This window comes from Patagioenas fasciata, chromosome 20 (assembly GCF_037038585.1).
Source record: "Patagioenas fasciata isolate bPatFas1 chromosome 20, bPatFas1.hap1, whole genome shotgun sequence".
Taxonomy (NCBI): domain Eukaryota; kingdom Metazoa; phylum Chordata; class Aves; order Columbiformes; family Columbidae; genus Patagioenas; species Patagioenas fasciata.
Window position 1 is genome coordinate 917,546 of NC_092539.1, and position 24,636 is coordinate 942,181.

Below are 24,636 nucleotides of genomic sequence, written 5' to 3' on the forward strand. Positions count from 1 at the left end.
AAGGCTGGAGCTCTGGGATGTGGGAACGGCAGGACGTGTGGCTCCAGCTAAAGGGCCTTGGACAGGTTATACAGAAGTATGTGGACCAGCAGGTCACTGGGGCTTTGTTGCCAGGACACCCTGGGTCCAGCTGTGCTGTTCTGCGGCAGCGGCAGAGGCCGGGAGTGACACTGCTCGGCCCGCGCAGGGTGGTCCCCGTGGGAAGGACACCATGGGACTGGGCTTTGTCTTCCAGCTTTAGTAAAACAAAAGATATTCGTATTAGGCCATTTTTGAGGGAGAATTTATTCTCTTTGGCTCCCACAGATCCAGCAGCCCAGCCACCACCTGCTCCGTTCTGGTCTTCGAAACTCTACTAGCAGGTTGTAGAGCGTCTGAGTTGCCAGGCACTTGACGCAGGGATCAGGGTCTTCTCTCAAGGGCAGTAGCTCTGCAAGAGAGGGACGCAGAGCAGAGATGAACCCCCACTGCCTGCAGAGAGCCCCAGGAGTCCCCTCTGGACCATGCCAGCCCCACGCGTCTCTTCCCCTGGCTAGGAGGAGCAGATGAGAACAACAGACCAGCTGGAAGCTGCTGCTCCAGGACGCGCCAGGTGCCCCTGACATGTCCTCTGCCCCTGAACCGTTTTCCTGGAGGTGGACCAGGCATGGCAGCGCCCTGCCCAGGCCCTGTCCCCTGCCCACCAGCACAGCATGGCCCCCACTCACTTCTGCGGATGTCGTCCAGCTTCTTCTCCCTATAGCTATTGTTCCTCAGGTACCGTGCGCCAAGCCCTGTGCACAGAGCTCCTGTCAGGCCTCTGCTCCCCAGCACGCTCCCGGCAGCACGGCCCCGGCCCTGCCACCTCGGCTGCACACCCAGGCAGGGCTGGCCCAGGGCAGGACGAGACCCGAGGCCGCTGGGGCTGAGCAAGGCTCCCAGTGAATGAGCCCCCTGCGTGCTGGGCCCTCCTGGAGGCAGCTGGGGCTATGGCAGCCCCAGGGCCGCCCCTGCTGCCCGTGCAGTGGGGGACGGGGGCCAGCCTGCCAGCAGAGGGTCCCCGGGGGCGGTGGCTCACCGATGAACCTGACGGCCTCCAGTCGCACGGTGGCCTGAGCGTCCTTCAAGTACAGCAGGCTCTGACACAGCTGTAGTTCCGGCCCGTCCCTGTCCTGCTGGAGCTGGCGAGAGCACAAGGGCATGGGTCTGATACAGACACTGCCCAGCCAGCGGGACCAGTCCCTCCTACCAGTGGCATCTTCCCTCCCAGACGGGAGCCCCGTGGGGCTGAGGTTCAGAGAGAGCAGAGGGCACAGGGGGCCTGGCAGTGCTGAGACCCCTCTGTCCCACTGCCAGGGCCAATGTGTGCCAGGGTCTTGTTTAGCGCCTGGGAGCAGGGAGGGGAGAGGGGCCTGGCAAAGAGCCCTTGGGGGGTCTGTGCTTGAAGGCAGGGAAGGAAGATGTGGCTCCAGGCTGCGGGCTCCGGGCTGGAACAGGGCAGGTGAGGCTCAGCTGCACAGCCCTCCCCACGGGCACCTGGGGCGGCCCTCGTCCAGCCCGGCGCTGGGGCTGGGGGGGTGTTCTCACCAAACACTCTCCAATGCGATGTGTCTGATGCGTCTGGACCAGGGTGCTGAGCTTCCTCCAGCCCAGGAACTCCGCACAGGCCAGCAGGGTGTCCGTAGAGGCCTGCAGAGAAGCAGAGGCTGGGAGATGGCACCACAGCCCAGGGGAGGACACCTGGCACCCTCCCTCCTCTTGGCCCGGCTCTCAGCCGTTCCCAGCTCCTTATGGGAAGAGGCATCAGAGTCTGAAGGGGGTTCAGCGCCCAGGGCAGGGACACGGGGCAGCCACCGCCTCAGGTGTCTCATGCTGCCGGCCAGCAGAACAGAGATCCTCAAGAGCTGCTGAGCTGTTGCTGGGGCTGGGGGCAGCCTGAAGGGCAGAGGAGCTGAGGGCCCACAGCTGCGGGCAGCGAGGGCTGGAGTCCCGGAGACCCCGGAGCAGGACAGAGCCAGCAGCACCTCCCACGGGCGTCCCCCAGCAGGACGCCGGACGCCCCAGCCAGGGCTGCCCCGGGGCTTCACGTCCAGGCTCCTGGTGGGCAGAGCTTTGATCCCCACACGCAGGGCCAGGCCTCTTCCTGCTGCATCTCCCATCCCACCGCTCTCCCTGGGCCTGTTTCCTGGGGAACAAGCTGGCTCCGCAGCCCTTGTAAGTGCTGCACCCCCCCTGCACAGACCGGGTGAGCTGGCCCAATGCAGGGGCAACTGGGTGAGCAGGACTTTGTTCCTGAGGCCGTCCTGCCCTCAGGGGCTGGGGCTGTCTCTGGCACAAACTCCTGGGCGTCTCTTGGGAACGGCCCTGGGGGACAGTGATGGGGGCTCAAAGACCTGGGGGACAGTGATGGGGGCTCAAAGACCTGGGGGACAACAACAGGGACTCACAGCCCTGGCCTCCCACACTTGCAGGGGCAGCTGGGAAGCCTGTAGGGACTCGTGTGGGCTGGCCATGGGCTGCAGCTGCAGCACAGCCTTCCCAACAAGTCTGGTCACTGCACCTTGGCCACGCTCTTGGTCTGGTCGTGCATACGGAGGAACAGTGGGAGCAGGACCATCTTCACTGTCCTCCTCATCATCTTCTTGTTTCTCCCCACCACAGTCTCCAAGACATCTTTGACGAGGCTGATGGAGAGCTCCCGCACCAGGCTGGACTCCTGGTAGGGAGGAGGATGGGGAACTTCAGCAACAGGCACTCCCAGCCCACGGTGAGCAAGGGCGTCAGCGTGGCTGATGTGAGGGGTCGGATCCCCACCACAGGAGCCGTGGGCCAGAGCCGCAGCCGAGGCTGAATGGCCCCAGAGCCCTGAAAGGCCACGCAAGAGGAGCACGAGGGGAGCCCTGCCCGAGGGCTGCCCACAGGGCTGGGCTGAGGGGCAGCTGTCTTTGCCGAGTGCCCATCTGTAGGGCTCGGGCGGGGGCTCCCACGGCAGCCTTACCTCATCAAAGAGGCGCAGGAGGTTCTCCGCCAGCTGCAGAGTGATGGGGCTCGCCTCCTCCCTGTCCAGGTGACCCATCATGTTCCTGCAGACTACCAGGGCCTTCCTCTTGACGTCACTGCTGGCATACTGCACGGCGTCCATCATGTCTGGCAGCAGGACCAGTATTTTACTGGCCTGTAAGAAACACAGTTTCCTCCTTGTGAAGCGCTGAAAGACCACCCTGGCAAAAATGCGCTGGCCACTGAGGCCCAGCCTCCCGTCCGGCTTCCCAGCAGGTGGCACAGGAGTCGCTGCAGCAGCCTCCTGACAGGCTGCGGCCACTGATGGGGATGTGGGGAGAGCATGGAGCAGGGAAGGGGGTGCAGGAGAGCAGTGTCCCCTGCTCAGCGCCCCCCTTTTCTGACAAGCCTGAAGGGGCAGAAGGATGGGAAACGCTCTGTGCCTGGAGGGCTCCCCAGGCACCCACCAGCCCCCTCCATAGCAGGGCGGGGGATTGGAGCCATTACTCCACATTGGGACTCCCACCAAGGCCAAGCCAACGCATTATCCGCTGCTCCAGCCCCCGGCTGCCAACGTGGCTCCAGCTGACTGTGCCTCACTCACCGTCGCAGGTGCCTCTGAAAGCGTGATGAGGCTCTCGAGCACCAGCGAGAGCATCGCCCGCATCGGCTGGCTCAGGACACTCTGGCCTTTGTACAGGGCAGCAAACTTCTCGGTTGCAAAGTCAGTCCGGAGCAGCAGCTAAAGTGAAGGCAGCAGTGAGAGACCAGCAGAGCCGGCGGGGCTCCCTCCACTGCGTTGGCGCGAAGTGGGCACGGCAAGGGCGGTGGCAAGTGTTTCCTCTCCCCAGAGCTGAAGGCCCTCAGCCCGTGCAGAGACCATGCCTCTGCCCCAGGCCCAGCAACTGGCCTGTCTCTGGCTTCTGCCCCTTTCTCAGCCCCTGGCCCAGGTTTCCAGGGGGCACAGCCGGGCAGGGCAATGCAGACGGGGGTGAGCACAGTGCTGCCTGGGCAGGGGCAGACTTGCTGTGTTTTCGCCAGGGCTGAAACCGCACGGGGCAGCCCCAAGCGTCTGGCACAGGGTCTGGTGGTGCTGGGCAGGTCCCTGCTGACCCTGAGAGGCCGTGACCGTATGTCCTGGGGGAGCTGGTCATTCTGAGGCCGACAGACGGGGAGGGGGCTGTGCCTGGTTCCCCGCGGAGGCAGGCACAGCCCTGAAGATGAGCTGGACACTCACAGCCAAGAGACAGATGCAGGCGTCCTCCGTGGCACAGGTGAACACCTTGTGCAGACGCAGGTCCTGGAGGACGCTGTGCAGCTCCGTCAAGACGCTCCACAAAGTCCCAGGCGTGGAGATCATCACCTCCCACATGGCCACGGCAGCGCTGCAGACCCAGAGCGCCTGTCAGCGGGGCTGCCTCGGCCACGGCAGCATGTCCAAGCCAGGTCCTCCAGAGCCAGGCGGTGCTGCAGCCCTGGCCCTGCCCACCATTTTTGCTCGAGGAGCCCGAGGGCCCTGCCCGGGCAGGCAGGAGGGGGCCTGAGGTGGTGTTCCCCTTCGGGCAGGGAGGAGCGTGCTGGCTCTGGGCTCCAGGTTGGCGGGCTTTGGCTGCTGCGAGCCTGGCTGACCCACTGGGGCTGGGACGCGCGATGGGATGGAGGCCCTGCTCCTCGGGGATGTCCTGCACTTTCCCGTGGGTCTGGCAGCCAGAGAATCCCTGGGCCCTCCTCCGCACAGGGAACAAGCCCCCAAGGCTGTCAGGGCCAGTACCTGTCACATGTTGGAGAGATCTCCAGCAGGCTCCTCACCACTTCCCCGGGGCGCTGCTCCGTCAGCAGGAGGAGGAGGGAGGCCAGGCTGTGCCGGGCTGGCTCCGAGGAGACACACTCCATGTTTTTGTGGATGTACCTCATGAGCTTTGGCACCTGGATGCGACATGGGTGAGGATGCTGCAGCCCCTGGTGCTGCTGCAGCCATTCCCCAAGCTGCCACTGAAACTGCTGCCCTCCCCATCCTTCTTTGCTGCCTTGAAATGGCTTCAGGTGCCTGAGAGAGCTGCTTTAGGGAAGGAGGGAAGGACAAGGCCTGACAGGGCTCACGGGCAGGGCAAGCCAGCTACAGGGCACTTACATCCGTCAGCCAGGAGGCCGGGTCTGCCATGGCCCTGTCCAGGACCTTGCTGCCCATCTCCCTGTCACAGATGTCCTGTGCTGTCAAGGCCTCAATGGCCACCATGAGGATGTCTGTCATCTGAGCAGGGTGGCGGTTTTCTCCAAGCACCTACAGGGGGAAGGAAGGGAGGGAAGACACGTCGTGCTGAACACCCTGCTGGTGCTGCTTGGCTGAGCAGCACGAGCAGCTCTGGCCAGAGATGCCCGGCAGTGCTGTCAGCAGTGCCTGCAGGGAAGCTGGAAACAGGGTCTGCCGTCACTGCAGGGGCAGGATTAGAGCAGAGGGTCCCCAGGTTGAGGGAGGAGGGTTGGGAGTATGGGCGTCATGCGTTTGCCCTGCAGGGAACCAGGGCTCCCTGGTGTCCAGGACGGCTGGAGCGGCTGCTGGGACACTGCAGTGCCACCCTCGGACACTCCCTGCTTGGGGAGGGCAGGAACCCTCTCACCAGGGACGGTGAGGCCATGCCAGCCACACTGATTCTGGGTCCCTTTGCTCGCACAAGTCTCCTGACCATGACACAGACAAGAGTCCCTAAAGGCGGGGAGCTCGTTACCCTGTCCACGTCGCTGCTGTCCAGTGAGGAAATCGACCGGGTGCTGACAGAATCCCATTCGAATTGGAGCTCTGGTTCCTCCTCTGACAGTGTCTCGTCTACACAGAGGGGAAACGCAGAAGAGTCAGTCGGACACGGCATCTTTGCCAACAAGCTTCCCCAAGCATGAAAAGAGCTTGAAGCTCAGCACGGCTGAGGAGGGCGGCTGTGCTGGGGCCGGCTCCCAGCTGCTCCTGGGCAGCCCTGGTGTTCAAGCAGCGCCGTGTCCCCCACCTGCAGGGCTGCGCTGTGCCGAGGAAACGTGATCCCGGCATCGAGCTGGTCGCACTCACTGGCCCGGACCCTTGCCCAGCCCCGAGGCGGCTCCGCACTCACCGGACTGCATCCGCTGGACCATGGTGGCCTCGCAGGGATCCAGCAGAGAGCTGCTCTCCTGGGAAGCCTCCACCTCTTCCCAGGCCACCCTGGGGGTGTTGGGGGGGCTTCTCTCTGCCATCGTGTGAAACTTGAAATGGAGGGAAGTGAGGGGGAAGGACAGGAACTCAAGGGAAAGGCCTCTGTGCTGTGGGGCAAGGGGGAAGTTCGGGGAAAGGCCTCTGTGCTTTGAAGTGCCGGGGCTGGCAGCGAAAGTCGTGGGCTGTGCTCGGGGTCTCCTCGCCAGCTCCGCGCTCCTGTCCTGTCCCGTCGCTGTCTTGTCAGACAGTGCAGGGCCGCGGTCACGCCGGCTGTATATGGCACCGTGTGATGTCACAGAGCGGGTCACAAAGGGCCTCATGTGACCCACCACCCAGGCCGGGAGGGGCAGGGCGTCCACTTGCCTCTTTCTATGTGGTATTTAAAATGTCAACCCTGGGCCATCTAAGTGTCAATTAAAAATAAAGCCAGGGGAGCTGGGGGAAGTCTGGCCTGTGACTCTTCAAGGATCTCCTGGACATCTGCTGGTGGCTCGTGAACCAAACAAACTCTCACAAACAGGGGTGTGTACACGCAAATTTAGGTGCACAAAGCTCATGCCAATTTGATTGCTGCGTGGAGATGAGAATGTATCTGAACCGCAACTGCGAAGAGAGGAAGGGCAACACCGCATCTGCTGTGACAGAGACAGTCGGTCCAAACCAGAAAGAACAAGAGCTCAGCTGCGCCCTGGCCTGGGCCCAACGCGTACAACGCCCCTCTGCCCTCCCAGCTCCACGGCACCCGCACAAGGAGCATTAAACAGTCGCGAATAAATGCTTTGCACGTGCAATACGAATCCACTTCTCCAAGATCTTGGCTCTTTGCTGCGTTTTGAGCTCTTTGCTCTCCAGGACGGTGCTGGCCACGCAGCTGGTGACGGCGTTGAACTGGGAGATGGTGGCTTTGATGCTCCCTGCCAGGTGCTTGTTCTCCTTCTCATCCCTTCGGGACCAGACGCAGCCCAGGCAGTGGTGGGGCACAACTTTCCTGAAGAGCGTCTAGAGGGAAACGGGTGTCCAAGTCAGCCTGGATCTCTATTGCCCACAGGAAGAAATGCATGTTTACAGTACAACTTGGATCTAAGTCTAAGATGGTATTTAAAGGGAAAGATTTGTTTTCTCTTACTTTAATATACACACTTTGGCATAACTCTTCAGGCTTGATGCCCTAAAAGAACTGTCAGCTGAACAGGCCCGGCAAAATAAGAGACACCTTTGTATCACTTGTGTAACCAAGGGGAAAAATTTTTACGCCATGATATTTTTGAAGGAGATTGGTACAAACCAACCAAAAATACTCAATATACTCAAAAATACTTCCGAATGTTTTTCCTGGTAAAAACAGGAGGCAGAGATAGGAAACGTGCTTCTCAAAGTCTTCAAAATACCAGTCTGGCCACTACACCACAGCAAGTTCTTATGTTATTGCCTTTGATCCCAAAGGAAATGTATAAACATCCTAACACAATGTGGAAGTTCTAACCACCTCCTGCAGAACTGGCTTACACTGCCACAGCTGCACTGATTGCAGTGAAGTCAGGACATCTGAATCAGCTGAGGGCTTGGCCTGGCAAAGGTGCCTGTGCATTTCACCTCATTTCACTGACCACTCAAGCCTTTGTGCTTTGAAATACCTTTGGAAAACAGAACAGAGCTGTAATTGTTGCAGAAATGCAGCCAATTGATTTCTCATCTGGCTGAGAAAGCAATATGAAAATAAGACCCAAACCTCTATTCACTGAAGTTTTGTAGAAGTTTCTGCTGACTTTTCAGAGACCTTTGGTAGTCAAAACACCACAACTATTTGTTTGGGAGACCTGAGACAGGTTCCTAACAGCAGAAATGAGCCACAGCCTGGTCTGAAATAACTGTCAAATGTTCAGCTTCTCAGGCCATAAGCTAAACCCTTATCTCTGCACTGAGTACCATCTGACCCACGGCCACTACTGGTCACATCTTTTTTACACATCAAGAAAAGAAGAGGAGTCAACACAAGGAGAGATTATTGCAGATGACCCAGCCACACAACTTCAGTGGTTGGTTGGTTGGCTGGTTTTTGTAAACAGGGAGAGCGGTCAGTGATAAAAGTCCATGTGCCAAAGATCCGTGTGGAATTCAGCTCCCTGGAACAGGCTGCCGAGTCCATGAGCAGCCACGTGAAATGCCAACGCGCCAGCTTTAGTGACCGCGAGCCGTCTTGCTCCTTTGTTGGCAGCTTGCGGGATCTGCACTCTTCTCAGGGTGACACGGTAAACAGCTCCTGCTGCTGCTGCTTCACCCCCATCCTGACCTGTGCTCTGCCAGGACAAGGGCAGAGAAAGAAGAGCCAGAGAGAAAGGAACAGGGTCCCTGCACAAGCACCAGCTGCAGACACCAGCATGCCAACACGAGGATCTCAAACCACCTGAAAAACACTCACTTAAGGTGACTCTTTTTAGCTACCTGGAGTTACCTGGGGTGGTTTTGGGCTTAGAACGAAAGCAGAGAGCAGCTGAGTGCACAAATTACCGTACAAGCCAATGAAAGAGGTAAGAATTGAACCAGAGTCCAGATCTCCTGAACCCAGCACTAACAGCTGGGGCATTGACATGTTGCTGCACAAGAGTTGCTACCAGTTCTCTCAGGAGCTCTGCTGGTGCAGAGAGACTGTTAGAAATTGCAGCTGTGAACATGACGGAGCACAGGAAAGCAAGGAACATCGTTTTAAGCTGCAAAGCCAAGACTGAGCTGTGTTGTCACAGGTGAACTGATCTGATTATGTGCCAGGCTGTGCATTTAGTCTGTCTGTATAAAGCTGAAGTGATCCAGAACGTGCTGGGGCAGATACAGGCTTTAATAACCTGAGTAAAATGTGTTGTCATCTTTTTTCTGCTCTTCATTGGGTTAAAAGGGAAAGAATTGCAGTGATGCAAGAATTCAGCTTATCTATGTGTCTCTTGGTTTTCTTTAACGCTACATTCATTCTATCTGATTTCAACATTTCCGTTACTAACAAAAAAGTTTCGATGATTTACAGCCTGCAAGTGATGCGTAGCACTAGTGGCCTATATCTATATCTATATCTATATCTACATCTATATCTATATCTATATCTATATATCTATATCTATATCTATATCTCTGTCACACAGATTCATGAATTTCCTTTGCAATGCCCCAAGGCACTAAACGCTCTTGGAAGGCCTTAGGAGGATCGTGCGTAAAATTGCACATAATAACCCTTGCTTTAGATTGATTTTCTTTTTCCTTTTTAGTCTGATTGTTTAAGGACTGTTGGGTAGTTTTAGAACATTTGGTATAGGCTGTTTGGTTTAGGTTGCTTTAGGTCATGACGTTCAGGCTGTTTAGGTTATTTTAAGGTTGGCTGTTTTAAGCTGTTTATTTTAGGTCGGTTCTTTTCAGTAGGTGGTTCAGGTAGGATGGTGCATGTATGTGTTTTTAGGTAGCTTGGCTTAGGCAGGTTTCATTTGCAGTGTTTAGGTTGGCTTCAGGTTCTGCTGACATTGGTTGAGGCCGTTTGGTTGAGTTGTTTGTCAGGCAGGTTGCTTTAGGTACTGGTTCTCAGGCTGGGTTATTTTCAGTCCCGCGTGGGCGGTGAGGGAGCAGGCGGGAGTGAGGGGTGAGGGGCAAAGTCGTCCATACAATGTCCAGCCTGACGGGACTGTTCTGCTGCCTGTCCAGATGTCTCCAGGAGACCCCTGGATCAATATCCCTTGTAGAATGCTGCTATCGCTTCTTGTATACACTGAAAAAGGACAGAAAACGACCTGGAGAGAAAAAACCCTCCTTTCTTTTTGGCAATCTTCACCATGAAGTATCTGACTGAAAGCTCTCCCGTGAGTTGTCCAAGTGCTGAGGACTCTCTCCCAGCCGTTCCTCCCAGCAGAGCTGTTCCAGCCTCGGATCCTCCCTGTGGTTGCTCTGGCCGCTCCCGCTGTCCCGCCAGCCCAGCCGGTTACCGAGGGAACGCTGCAGTTTCTTGCCCGGTGTCCCGGCGGCAGCGCCCGGGCCCCGCAGGGACCCAGCGTGGGGCCCGGGGGTCAAACGGCTCCGCTGCGCCTGGCGCAGGGCGGGCGGTCAGTCCTGGCCGGGCAGCGGCAGGAGGGGCTGAGCGGCCCCGGCCGGGACGGAGATGGCTCCGGCGCTCCCAGCGCGGGGCCGGGGCGGGCACAGGAAGCAGCGGCAGCAGGGACGGTCCGCAGGCACTTTCCGGGAGCCCCCCGAGCCTTGAGCTCCAGGCTGGGGCTTGAGGGGCTGCTCCAGCAGCCCCAGGCAGAGGCACAGAGGAGCTGGCGAGGAGCCCGGACAGGGCAGGGGAGCGGCGGCCCCTCAGCCCACAGCTGGTTCCTCCTCAGCTGGAGGGTCCCAGGGCCTGCAGGGACAGCAGCTCTCAGGAGGGGAGGGCAGGGGACACCGAGCACAGACATGCGGGATCAGTGTCCCCTCCCTCCGCAGCAGGACCGCCAGCGGCTCCTCTGCTGTTCTCCGTGCGCTGGCTGGGGGACGCGGAGCTGCAGCTGGGAGGAAAGGGGGGTGTTAGTGTCAGTAGCTACTGTTCACGCACCGCAAACTAATAGGTGATTGGATCATATATTTCTGCACAAGCTCTAATGTTAAGCAACATGTGTCTATATTATAGCTGGCTTGCTGACTCTTTTCTTCACGAGACAGTCTTTCTTTCGCTTTAGTCCAGGTTGTACAAAGCCACGTAAGACACGCAGGCTGCCCGACTCTTGCTCTCTTGCTGGACACAGAGGCCTCAGAGGCCTGTTCAGTTCAGTTCCATACGATGTCCATTAACTTCAAGAAAATCCCTCAAATCTCCCACAATTTCCCCTTTTGGTTTTTGAACCAACCATAAGACTTTTCATGGATTTTTCTACTGTACGTTGTACACATTGTAAGATAAAAGAAATAAGCATTAACGTTACTAAAAAAACCATCAATATAATTAGACCATTTTTCAATAGATCCTTAATCCATCCTGTAATACCCCAGCCATTCAACCACTTGTCTAAAGCCCAGTCTTCATCGGTTAACTTCTTGGTCACGTCATCTAACCTTCTGATTGCTTTGTGAATTGATTCAGAATGATCAGACAAATTCATGCAACACATTCCATCAAAGTCTTCACAACCATGTCCTTGCGCTAACAACAAAATTCTCTGGCAGCACAATTTGAAGCGTAGCGTGCCTAATTGAATCTGTGTCTGCTAAAAGTCCAGACAATGCTAAAGAAGTAGCGTTAGTCTGTTTTGCTAACCAGCATCCTAATTTGTTAAGCGTAGTCAAAGCCTGTGCTACTGCAACTCCAAGTGCAAAACCAGAAGATGCTAGAGTTTCACCTCTTCCCCAAAATTGTCTATTATCCTTACAATCCTTGTTATAGGCATGGATGCTTCTTTTTCCTCTCTTATGCATTTAAATGGTTGATGTATTAGGAGTCAATAGGGTCAATCTCCCTAAAGAACATGGTCCCCCTTTTATGTAGGAAGGGATTCCTTGCCAAGCTCTATCTCCACAAACTAGAAAAATTCCTGGGGCCAGTTTCAAAGCAATGTTGGTAGCCCTAGATACATTTGGACTGGTATCATTACACCAAAAACTCTGGTTGCGATATACAGATGATGAAGCGTTCACCACTTGCACAAGAGAGATGGGTTTTTTTCCTGAATAATTGGCCGAGAAGGAGGCCAAAACGCATTGCTTATGTTTAGTACTATTAGAGTAATGCCTACCACGCTTTGCAAAATCTGTAACATCACTGAACTCTGTATGAATAATAATAAAGCAGCTACATTATCCCAATAGTGTGGAACTAGTCAGTCTTGATTTTCCCCCTCTATGTTATTGTTTAACCCCGTCCCCATGTTACCAAGTCCCAAAAGCCCACCAGAGCAATTTTGGCAATCAGTACAGGACAAAACAATGTTTCGTCCATCACTCTCAGGGATATGAAATTGTTTCTGTAGAACGCTAGCTGACTGATGGAAAAAATCATGTGAGCGACGAGCTTGAGCAAACCTGTCTGTAGAAGGAGCCGTCCAAGCAGGTGCAACTAATTGATCTGCGCGCCGATTACCTTCAGCTGAGCAACACCAATTCCTGTATGACTTCTGATATGAGTGATAAAGTAACGATGTGTTCGCTGATTCAGTAAGTCCCATAAAATTTTAAATAGTCTGCACTGTAGTAAAGTGTCACCATTCTCCCAAACTGCTCTTTCTAACCGCAATACAACCCCTACAACATCCAGGGAATCGCATACTACATTTACAGGTTGGTTGTCCCACATCTTAAAGACTTGAATTACTGCTTGCAGTTCTAAGAGTCGAACTGAACCCTCTAGATCAGTTAGCACAAGATCCTTCCATTCTCCCTTTTCCTGCCATGTTATTGCAGCTTTCTGTAACGACCTCCTGCGTCTGTAAAAACAGCGATACCTCCTACCAGATCGGTTAACTGTGACCGCTCCCACACTTGACGCAAACGCTCTAAAAATGCCATGTAAGACTCATTTTGACCTTGTTTAACAGTAGTATACCGAGGTATAACTTTTCCGTCTTCAGGCCGTGTTTTCAATGCTTTCCTAGCTAAGTTCGTTGACTGATGTAATATTGGCGCGAGCAATCTAGCTTGTCTTTGCACATCAGCAAAGTCTCCCTGACCTAAGAGCACATCAGCTGTCGCTGTTTTTAATGGATCTGCGTCCCCCCTTTCTAGATTTTGTATTGCTGCTTGCTGTATCAAATCATAGCAGCGTGTTGGCCAGAGTAGCTGCTGAGTTGGTGTTAGTATCATTTGCATCAACGTACGCGAATCTGAAGGAGTCAGAAGATGAGTACTTAAAAATATTGTCAATAAATGCTTCAGTATAAGGTGACTGTAACCCATGTTCTTTTACCGATTTCCTCGCCTCCTTAACTATTTCCCAGGGAAGAGAAGCCCGGTAATGAGGTTTCCGTTTCCCGTCGTTCCCTGCACCCCCCAGTATTACTGGATACGAAGAGGGTAAAACTTCCCCCTCAAGCAATGCATTTTTTATAACACCCTGCCACCTCATGGTGGGATTGCCACCCACAGCACCCACAGCACCTCCCGCAGCTCCCGTACCTCCCGTACCTCCCACCGCCCCCCCAGAATGCTTATCAGAAATGTTCTGTTCCAGTCTATGTACAATTATCATGTCTCCTCTGTTCATTTGATCTTCTAAATAAGCTTGTTGTATCTGTTGTTGTCTCTCCAAAGCTTCCAGTTTCTGAATAAGCTCCTGGCTTACCAGAAAACCCAGGATGAATCGGAGGTTCAGGCGTAGGCGGTGTAGACGGTGGCAAAGGAGGCAAATGTCCATTAACTTCAAGAAAATCCCTCAAATCTCCCACACCCAGGAGGGTCTCGTAGTGCAGGGGTTTGCAGATGGCAACGTAGCGATGACAGGACACGACAATGAGGAGAAAACACTCTGTTACGATCAAGAAGGGAAGCAGAAATATCTGTGCATAGCAAGCCAAGTAGGAGCTGTCCCTGGGGTCCGTGAGGGAATTGGCCATTGCGTTGGGAACAGTGGTGGAGATGAAGCCGACATCTAGGAGGGAGAGGCTGAGGAAGAAGAAGTACGTGGGGCTGTGCAGGTGCTGGTCACAGGCTACGGTGCTGTTGACGAGCCCGTTGCCCAGGAGGGCAGCCAGGCAGATGCCCAAGAAGAGCCACAAGTGCAAGAGCTGCAGCTCCCGTGTGTCTGTGAATGTCAGGTGGAAGAACTGGGTGATGGAGCTGCTGTTGGACATCCGACCCCTTTGTTTATGAGGCACTGCCATGGGAGGGAGGCACACTTGCAAGTTAGGACTTAGCTCCAGGCAAAGCTTTTCCCATTCCCTGGCCTCTCCAATCCCCTGCCCTGCTCCCCAGACACACTGCCTGTCTCTTTTCTTTCAGTACCTTCATGCATCCCCAAGGCTGGAGCTCTGGGATGTGGGAACGGCAGGACGTGTGGCTCCAGCTAAAGGGCCTTGGACAGGTTATACAGAAGTATGTGGACCAGCAGGTCACTGGGGCTTTGTTGCCAGGACACCCTGGGTCCAGCTGTGCTGTTCTGCGGCAGCGGCAGAGGCCGGGAGTGACACTGCTCGGCCCGCGCAGGGTGGTCCCCGTGGGAAGGACACCATGGGACTGGGCTTTGTCTTCCAGCTTTAGTAAAACAAAAGATATTCGTATTTGGCCATTTTTGAGGGAGAATTTATTCTCTTTGGCTCCCACAGATCCAGCAGCCCAGCCACCACCTGCTCCGTTCTGGTCTTCGAAACTCTACTAGCAGGTTGTAGAGCGTCTGAGTTGCCAGGCACTTGACGCAGGGATCAGGGTCTTCTCTCAAGGGCAGTAGCTCTGCAAGAGAGGGACGCAGAGCAGAGATGAACCCCCACTGCCTGCAGAGACCCCCAGGAGTCCCCTCTGGACCATGCCAGCCCCACGCGTCTCTTCCCCTGGCCAGGAGGAGCAGATGAGAACAACAGACCAGCTGGAAGCTGCTGCTCCGGGACGCGCCAGGTGCCCCTGACATGTCCTCTGCCCCTGAACCGTTTTCCTGGAGGTGGACCAGGCATGGCAGCGCCCTGCCCAGGCCCTGTCCCCTGCCCACCAGCACAGCATGGCCCCCACTCACTTCTGCGGATGTCGTCCAGCTTCTTCTCCCTATAGCTATTGTTCCTCAGGTACCGTGCGCCAAGCCCTGTGCACAGAGCTCCTGTCAGGCCTCTGCTCCCCAGCACGCTCCCGGCAGCACGGCCCCGGCCCTGCCACCTCGGCTGCACACCCAGGCAGGGCTGGCCCAGGGCAGGACGAGACCCGAGGCCGCTGGGGCTGAGCAAGGCTCCCAGTGAATGAGCCCCCTGCGTGCTGGGCTCTCCTGGAGGCAGCTGGGGCTATGGCAGCCCCAGGGCCGCCCCTGCTGCCCGTGCAGTGGGGGACGGGGGCCAGCCTGCCAGCAGAGGGTCCCCGGGGGCGGTGGCTCACCGATGAACCTGACGGCCTCCAGTCGCACGGTGGCCTGAGCGTCCTTCAAGTACAGCAGGCTCTGACACAGCTGTAGTTCCGGCCCGTCCCTGTCCTGCTGGAGCTGGCGAGAGCACAAGGGCATGGGTCTGATACAGACACTGCCCAGCCAGCGGGACCAGTCCCTCCTACCAGTGGCGTCTTCCCTCCCAGACGGGAGCCCCGTGGGGCTGAGGTTCAGAGAGAGCAGAGGGCACAGGGGGCCTGGCAGTGCTGAGACCCCTCTGTCCCACTGCCAGGGCCAATGTGTGCCAGGGTCTTGTTTAGCGCCTGGGAGCAGGGAGGGGAGAGGGGCCTGGCAAAGAGCCCTTGGGGGGTCTGTGCTTGAAGGCAGGGAAGGAAGATGTGGCTCCAGGCTGCGGGCTCCGGGCTGGAACAGGGCAGGTGAGGCTCAGCTGCACAGCCCTCCCCACGGGCACCTGGGGCGGCCCTCGTCCAGCCCGGCGCTGGGGCTGGGGGGTGTTCTCACCAAACACTCTCCAATGCGATGTGTCTGATGCGTCTGGACCAGGGTGCTGAGCTTCCTCCAGCCCAGGAACTCCGCACAGGCCAGCAGGGTGTCCGTAGAGGCCTGCAGAGAAGCAGAGGCTGGGAGATGGCACCACAGCCCAGGGGAGGACACCTGGCACCCTCCCTCCTCTTGGCCCGGCTCTCAGCCGTTCCCAGCTCCTTATGGGAAGAGGCATCAGAGTCTGAAGGGGGTTCAGCGCCCAGGGCAGGGACACGGGGCAGCCACCGCCTCAGGTGTCTCATGCTGCCGGCCAGCAGAACAGAGATCCTCAAGAGCTGCTGAGCTGTTGCTGGGGCTGGGGGCAGCCTGAAGGGCAGAGGAGCTGAGGGCCCACAGCTGCGGGCAGCGAGGGCTGGAGTCCCGGAGACCCCGGAGCAGGACAGAGCCAGCAGCACCTCCCACGGGCGTCCCCCAGCAGGACGCCGGACGCCCCAGCCAGGGCTGCCCCGGGGCTTCACGTCCAGGCTCCTGGTGGGCAGAGCTTTGATCCCCACACGCAGGGCCAGGCCTCTTCCTGCTGCATCTCCCATCCCACCGCTCTCCCTGGGCCTGTTTCCTGGGGAACAAGCTGGCTCCGCAGCCCTTGTAAGTGCTGCACCCCCCCTGCACAGACCGGGTGAGCTGGCCCAATGCAGGGGCAACTGGGTGAGCAGGACTTTGTTCCTGAGGCCGTCCTGCCCTCAGGGGCTGGGGCTGTCTCTGGCACAAACTCCTGGGCGTCTCTTGGGAACGGCCCTGGGGGACAGTGATGGGGGCTCAAAGACCTGGGGGACAGTGATGGGGGCTCAAAGACCTGGGGGACAACAACAGGGACTCACAGCCCTGGCCTCCCACACTTGCAGGGGCAGCTGGGAAGCCTGTAGGGACTCGTGTGGGCTGGCCATGGGCTGCAGCTGCAGCACAGCCTTCCCAACAAGTCTGGTCACTGCACCTTGGCCACGCTCTTGGTCTGGTCGTGCATACGGAGGAACAGTGGGAGCAGGACCATCTTCACTGTCCTCCTCATCATCTTCTTGTTTCTCCCCACCACAGTCTCCAAGACATCTTTGACGAGGCTGATGGAGAGCTCCCGCACCAGGCTGGACTCCTGGTAGGGAGGAGGATGGGGAACTTCAGCAACAGGCACTCCCAGCCCACGGTGAGCAAGGGCGTCAGCGTGGCTGATGTGAGGGGTCGGATCCCCACCACAGGAGCCGTGGGCCAGAGCCGCAGCCGAGGCTGAATGGCCCCAGAGCCCTGAAAGGCCACGCAAGAGGAGCACGAGGGGAGCCCTGCCCGAGGGCTGCCCACAGGGCTGGGCTGAGGGGCAGCTGTCTTTGCCGAGTGCCCATCTGTAGGGCTCGGGCGGGGGCTCCCACGGCAGCCTTACCTCATCAAAGAGGCGCAGGAGGTTCTCCGCCAGCTGCAGAGTGATGGGGCTCGCCTCCTCCCTGTCCAGGTGACCCATCATGTTCCTGCAGACTACCAGGGCCTTCCTCTTGACGTCACTGCTGGCATACTGCACGGCGTCCATCATGTCTGGCAGCAGGACCAGTATTTTACTGGCCTGTAAGAAACACAGTTTCCTCCTTGTGAAGCGCTGAAAGACCACCCTGGCAAAAATGCGCTGGCCACTGAGGCCCAGCCTCCCGTCCGGCTTCCCAGCAGGTGGCACAGGAGTCGCTGCAGCAGCCTCCTGACAGGCTGCGGCCACTGATGGGGATGTGGGGAGAGCATGGAGCAGGGAAGGGGGTGCAGGAGAGCAGTGTCCCCTGCTCAGCGCCCCCCTTTTCTGACAAGCCTGAAGGGGCAGAAGGATGGGAAACGCTCTGTGCCTGGAGGGCTCCCCAGGCACCCACCAGCCCCCTCCATAGCAGGGCGGGGGATTGGAGCCATTACTCCACATTGGGACTCCCACCAAGGCCAAGCCAACGCATTATCCGCTGCTCCAGCCCCCGGCTGCCAACGTGGCTCCAGCTGACTGTGCCTCACTCACCGTCGCAGGTGCCTCTGAAAGCGTGATGAGGCTCTCGAGCACCAGCGAGAGCATCGCCCGCATCGGCTGGCTCAGGACACTCTGGCCTTTGTACAGGGCAGCAAACTTCTCGGTTGCAAAGTCAGTCCGGAGCAGCAGCTAAAGTGAAGGCAGCAGTGAGAGACCAGCAGAGCCGGCGGGGCTCCCTCCACTGCGTTGGCGCGAAGTGGGCACGGCAAGGGCGGTGGCAAGTGTTTCCTCTCCCCAGAGCTGAAGGCCCTCAGCCCGTGCAGAGACCATGCCTCTGCCCCAGGCCCAGCAACTGGCCTGTCTCTGGCTTCTGCCCCTTTCTCAGCCCCTGGCCCAGGTTTCCAGGGGGCACAGCCGGGCAGGGCAATGCAGACGGGGGTGAGCACAGTGCTGCCTGGGCAGGGGCAGACTTGCTGTGTTTTCGCCAGGGCTGAAACCGCACGGGGCAGCCCCAAGCGTCTGGCACAGGGTCTGGTGGTGCTGGGCAGGTCCCTGCTGACCCTGAGAGGCCGTGACCGTATGTCCTGGGGGAGCTGGTCATTCTGAGGCCGACAGACGGGGAGGGGGCTGTGCCTGGTTCCCCGCGGAGGCAGGCACAGCCCTGAAGATGAGCTGGACACTCACAGCCAAGAGACAGATGCAGGCGTCCTCCGTGGCACAGGTGAACACCTTGTGCAGACGCAGGTCCTGGAGGACGCTGTGCAGCTCCGTCAAGACGCTCCACAAAGTCCCAGGCGTGGAGATCATCACCTCCCACATGGCCACGGCAGCGCTGCAGACCCAGAGCGCCTGTCAGCGGGGCTGCCTCGGCCACGGCAGCATGTCCAAGCCAGGTCCTCCAGAGCCAGGCGGTGCTGCAGCCCTGGCCCTGCCCACCATTTTTGCTCGAGGAGCCCGAGGGCCCTGCCCGGGCAGGCAGGAGGGGGCCTGAGGTGGTGTTCCCCTTCGGGCAGGGAGGAGCGTGCTGGCTCTGGGCTCCAGGTTGGCGGGCTTTGGCTGCTGCGAGCCTGGCTGACCCACTGGGGCTGGGACGCGCGATGGGATGGAGGCCCTGCTCCTCGGGGATGTCCTGCACTTTCCCGTGGGTCTGGCAGCCAGAGAATCCCTGGGCCCTCCTCCGCACAGGGAACAAGCCCCCAAGGCTGTCAGGGCCAGTACCTGTCACATGTTGGAGAGATCTCCAGCAGGCTCCTCACCACTTCCCCGGGGCGCTGCTCCGTCAGCAGGAGGAGGAGGGAGGCCAGGCTGTGCCGGGCTGGCTCCGAGGAGACACACTCCATGTTTTTGTGGATGTACCTCATGAGCTTTGGCACCTGGATGCGACATGGGTGAGGATGCTGCAGCCCCTGGTGCTGCTGCAGCCATTCCCCAAGCTGCCACTGAAACTGCTGCCCTCCCCATCCTTCTTTGCTGCCTTGAAATGGCTTCAGGTGCCTGAGAGAGCTGCTTTAGGGAAGGAGGGAAGGACAAGGCCTGACAGGGCTCACGGGCAGGGCAAGCCAGCTACAGGGCACTTACATCCGTCAGCCAGGAGGCCGGGTCTGCCATGGCCCTGTCCAGGACCTTGCTGCCCATCTCCCTGTCACAGATGTCCTGTGCTGTCAAGGCCTCAATGGCCACCATGAGGATGTCTGTCATCTGAGCAGGGTGGCGGTTTTCTCCAAGCACCTACAGGGGGAAGGAAGGGAGGGAAGACACGTCGTGCTGAACACCCTGCTGGTGCTGCTTGGCTGAGCAGCACGAGCAGCTCTGGCCAGAGATGCCCAGCAGTGCTGTCAGCAGTGCCTGCAGGGAAGCTGGAAACAGGGTCTGCCGTCACTGCAGGGGCAGGATTAGAGCAGAGGGTCCCCAGGTTGAGGGAGGAGGGTTGGGAGTATGGGCGTCATGCGTTTGCCCTGCAGGGAACCAGGGCTCCCTGGTGTCCAGGACGGCTGGAGCGGCTGCTGGGACACTGCAGTGCCACCCTCGGACACTCCCTGCTTGGGGAGGGCAGGAACCCTCTCACCAGGGACGGTGAGGCCATGCCAGCCACACTGATTCTGGGTCCCTTTGCTCGCACAAGTCTCCTGACCATGACACAGACAAGAGTCCCTAAAGGCGGGGAGCTCGTTACCCTGTCCACGTCGCTGCTGTCCAGTGAGGAAATCGACCGGGTGCTGACAGAATCCCATTCGAATTGGAGCTCTGGTTCCTCCTCTGACAGTGTCTCGTCTACACAGAGGGGAAACGCAGAAGAGTCAGTCGGACACGGCATCTTTGCCAACAAGCTTCCCCAAGCATGAAAAGAGCTTGAAGCTCAGCACGGCTGAGGAGGGCGGCTGTGCTGGGGCCGGCTCCCAGCTGCTCCTGGGCAGCCCTGGTGTTCAAGCAGCGCCGTGTCCCCCACCTGCAGGGCTGCGCTGTGCCGAGGAAACGTGATCCCGGCATCGAGCTGGTCGCACTCACTGGCCCGGACCCTTGCCCAGCCCCGAGGCGGCTCCGCACTCACCGGACTGCATCCGCTGGACCATGGTGGCCTCGCAGGGATCCAGCAGAGAGCTGCTCTCCTGGGAAGCCTCCACCTCTTCCCAGGCCACCCTGGGGGTGTTGGGGGGGCTTCTCTCTGCCATCGTGTGAAACTTGAAATGGAGGGAAGTGAGGGGGAAGGACAGGAACTCAAGGGAAAGGCCTCTGTGCTGTGGGGCAAGGGGGAAGTTCGGGGAAAGGCCTCTGTGCTTTGAAGTGCCGGGGCTGGCAGCGAAAGTCGTGGGCTGTGCTCGGGGTCTCCTCGCCAGCTCCGCGCTCCTGTCCTGTCCCGTCGCTGTCTTGTCAGACAGTGCAGGGCCGCGGTCACGCCGGCTGTATATGGCACCGTGTGATGTCACAGAGCGGGTCACAAAGGGCCTCATGTGACCCACCACCCAGGCCGGGAGGGGCAGGGCGTCCACTTGCCTCTTTCTATGTGGTATTTAAAATGTCAACCCTGGGCCATCTAAGTGTCAATTAAAAATAAAGCCAGGGGAGCTGGGGGAAGTCTGGCCTGTGACTCTTCAAGGATCTCCTGGACATCTGCTGGTGGCTCGTGAACCAAACAAACTCTCACAAACAGGGGTGTGTACACGCAAATTTAGGTGCACAAAGCTCATGCCAATTTGATTGCTGCGTGGAGATGAGAATGTATCTGAACCGCAGCTGCGAAGAGAGGAAGGGCAACACCGCATCTGCTGTGACAGAGACAGTCGGTCCAAACCAGAAAGAACAAGAGCTCAGCTGCGCCCTGGCCTGGGCCCAACGCGTACAACGCCCCTCTGCCCTCCCAGCTCCACGGCACCCGCACAAGGAGCATTAAACAGTCGCGAATAAATGCTTTGCACGTGCAATACGAATCCACTTCTCCAAGATCTTGGCTCTTTGCTGCGTTTTGAGCTCTTTGCTCTCCAGGATGGTGCTGGCCACGCAGCTGGTGACGGCGTTGAACTGGGAGATGGTGGCTTTGATGCTCCCTGCCAGGTGCTTGTTCTCCTTCTCATCCCTTCGGGACCAGACGCAGCCCAGGTAGTGGTGGGGCACAACTTTCCTGAAGAGCGTCTAGAGGGAAACGGGTGTCCAAGTCAGCCTGGATCTCTATTGCCCACAGGAAGAAATGCATGTTTACAGTACAACTTGGATCTAAGTCTAAGATGGTATTTAAAGGGAAAGATTTGTTTTCTCTTACTTTAATATACACACTTTGGCATAACTCTTCAGGCTTGATGCCCTAAAAGAACTGTCAGCTGAACAGGCCCGGCAAAATAAGAGACACCTTTGTATCACTTGTGTAACCAAGGGGAAAAATTTTTACGCCATGATATTTTTGAAGGAGATTGGTACAAACCAACCAAAAATACTCAATATACTCAAAAATACTTCCGAATGTTTTTCCTGGTAAAAACAGGAGGCAGAGATAGGAAACGTGCTTCTCAAAGTCTTCAAAATACCAGTCTGGCCACTACACCACAGCAAGTTCTTATGTTATTGCCTTTGATCCCAAAGGAAATGTATAAACATCCTAACACAATGTGGAAGTTCTAACCACCTCCTGCAGAACTGGCTTACACTGCCACAGCTGCACTGATTGCAGTGAAGTCAGGACATCTGAATCAGCTGAGGGCTTGGCCTGGCAAAGGTGCCTGTGCATTTCACCTCATTTCACTGACCACTCAAGCCTTTGTGCTTTGAAATACCTTTGGAAAACAGAACAGAGCTGTAATTGTTGCAGAAATGCAGCCAATTGATTTCTCATCTGGCTGAGAAAGCAATATGAAAATAAGACCCAAACCTCTATTCACTGAAGTTTTGTAGAAGTTTCTGCTGACTTTTCAGAGACCTTTGGTAGTCAAAACACCACAACTATTTGTTTGGGAGACCTGAGACAGGTTCCTAACAGCAGAAATGAGCCACAGCCTGGTCTGAAATAACTGTCAAATGTTCAGCTTCTCAGGCCATAAGCTAAACCCTTATCTCTGCACTGAGTACCATCTGACCCACGGCCACTACTGGTCACATCTTTTTTACACATCAAGAAAAGAAGAGGAGTCAACACAAGGAGAGATTATTGCAGATGACCCAGCCACACAACTTCAGTGGTTGGTTGGTTGGCTGGTTTTTGTAAACAGGGAGAGCGGTCAGTGATAAAAGTCCATGTGCCAAAGATCCGTGTGGAATTCAGCTCCCTGGAACAGGCTGCCGAGTCCATGAGCAGCCACGTGAAATGCCAACGCGCCAGCTTTAGTGACCGCGAGCCGTCTTGCTCCTTTGTTGGCAGCTTGCGGGATCTGCACTCTTCTCAGGGTGACACGGTAAACAGCTCCTGCTGCTGCTGCTTCACCCCCATCCTGACCTGTGCTCTGCCAGGACAAGGGCAGAGAAAGAAGAGCCAGAGAGAAAGGAACAGGGTCCCTGCACAAGCACCAGCTGCAGACACCAGCATGCCAACACGAGGATCTCAAACCACCTGAAAAACACTCACTTAAGGTGACTCTTTTTAGCTACCTGGAGTTACCTGGGGTGGTTTTGGGCTTAGAACGAAAGCAGAGAGCAGCTGAGTGCACAAATTACCGTACAAGCCAATGAAAGAGGTAAGAATTGAACCAGAGTCCAGATCTCCTGAACCCAGCACTAACAGCTGGGGCATTGACATGTTGCTGCACAAGAGTTGCTACCAGTTCTCTCAGGAGCTCTGCTGGTGCAGAGAGACTGTTAGAAATTGCAGCTGTGAACATGACGGAGCACAGGAAAGCAAGGAACATCGTTTTAAGCTGCAAAGCCAAGACTGAGCTGTGTTGTCACAGGTGAACTGATCTGATTATGTGCCAGGCTGTGCATTTAGTCTGTCTGTATAAAGCTGAAGTGATCCAGAACGTGCTGGGGCAGATACAGGCTTTAATAACCTGAGTAAAATGTGTTGTCATCTTTTTTCTGCTCTTCATTGGGTTAAAAGGGAAAGAATTGCAGTGATGCAAGAATTCAGCTTATCTATGTGTCTCTTGGTTTTCTTTAACGCTACATTCATTCTATCTGATTTCAACATTTCCGTTACTAACAAAAAAGTTTCGATGATTTACAGCCTGCAAGTGATGCGTAGCACTAGTGGCCTATATCTATATCTATATCTATATCTACATCTATATCTATATCTATATCTATATATCTATATCTATATCTATATCTCTGTCACACAGATTCATGAATTTCCTTTGCAATGCCCCAAGGCACTAAACGCTCTTGGAAGGCCTTAGGAGGATCGTGCGTAAAATTGCACATAATAACCCTTGCTTTAGATTGATTTTCTTTTTCCTTTTTAGTCTGATTGTTTAAGGACTGTTGGGTAGTTTTAGAACATTTGGTATAGGCTGTTTGGTTTAGGTTGCTTTAGGTCATGACGTTCAGGCTGTTTAGGTTATTTTAAGGTTGGCTGTTTTAAGCTGTTTATTTTAGGTCGGTTCTTTTCAGTAGGTGGTTCAGGTAGGATGGTGCATGTATGTGTTTTTAGGTAGCTTGGCTTAGGCAGGTTTCATTTGCAGTGTTTAGGTTGGCTTCAGGTTCTGCTGACATTGGTTGAGGCCGTTTGGTTGAGTTGTTTGTCAGGCAGGTTGCTTTAGGTACTGGTTCTCAGGCTGGGTTATTTTCAGTCCCGCGTGGGCGGTGAGGGAGCAGGCGGGAGTGAGGGGTGAGGGGCAAAGTCGTCCATACAATGTCCAGCCTGACGGGACTGTTCTGCTGCCTGTCCAGATGTCTCCAGGAGACCCCTGGATCAATATCCCTTGTAGAATGCTGCTATCGCTTCTTGTATACACTGAAAAAGGACAGAAAACGACCTGGAGAGAAAAAACCCTCCTTTCTTTTTGGCAATCTTCACCATGAAGTATCTGACTGAAAGCTCTCCCGTGAGTTGTCCAAGTGCTGAGGACTCTCTCCCAGCCGTTCCTCCCAGCAGAGCTGTTCCAGCCTCGGATCCTCCCTGTGGTTGCTCTGGCCGCTCCCGCTGTCCCGCCAGCCCAGCCGGTTACCGAGGGAACGCTGCAGTTTCTTGCCCGGTGTCCCGGCGGCAGCGCCCGGGCCCCGCAGGGACCCAGCGTGGGGCCCGGGGGTCAAACGGCTCCGCTGCGCCTGGCGCAGGGCGGGCGGTCAGTCCTGGCCGGGCAGCGGCAGGAGGGGCTGAGCGGCCCCGGCCGGGACGGAGATGGCTCCGGCGCTCCCAGCGCGGGGCCGGGGCGGGCACAGGAAGCAGCGGCAGCAGGGACGGTCCGCAGGCACTTTCCGGGAGCCCCCCGAGCCTTGAGCTCCAGGCTGGGGCTTGAGGGGCTGCTCCAGCAGCCCCAGGCAGAGGCACAGAGGAGCTGGCGAGGAGCCCGGACAGGGCAGGGGAGCGGCGGCCCCTCAGCCCACAGCTGGTTCCTCCTCAGCTGGAGGGTC

General features: G+C 56.9%; 2 long non-coding RNA genes across 2 annotated transcripts; both read right to left on the reverse strand.

Annotated features, from left to right (window-relative positions):
- Positions 1 to 327: 327 nt before the first annotated feature.
- On the reverse strand, positions 328 to 1,146 carry LOC139829530 (uncharacterized). Its single transcript, XR_011742040.1, has 3 exons — positions 1,058 to 1,146; positions 708 to 773; positions 328 to 430 (listed from the first exon to the last, which is right to left on the reverse strand). It is a non-coding gene; the product is annotated as an uncharacterized lncRNA (long non-coding RNA).
- Positions 1,147 to 14,439: 13,293 nt separating this feature from the next.
- On the reverse strand, positions 14,440 to 15,258 carry LOC139829529 (uncharacterized). The gene is made up of 3 exons (XR_011742038.1): positions 15,170 to 15,258; positions 14,820 to 14,885; positions 14,440 to 14,542 (listed from the first exon to the last, which is right to left on the reverse strand). It is a non-coding gene; the product is annotated as an uncharacterized lncRNA (long non-coding RNA).
- Positions 15,259 to 24,636: the final 9,378 nt, after the last annotated feature.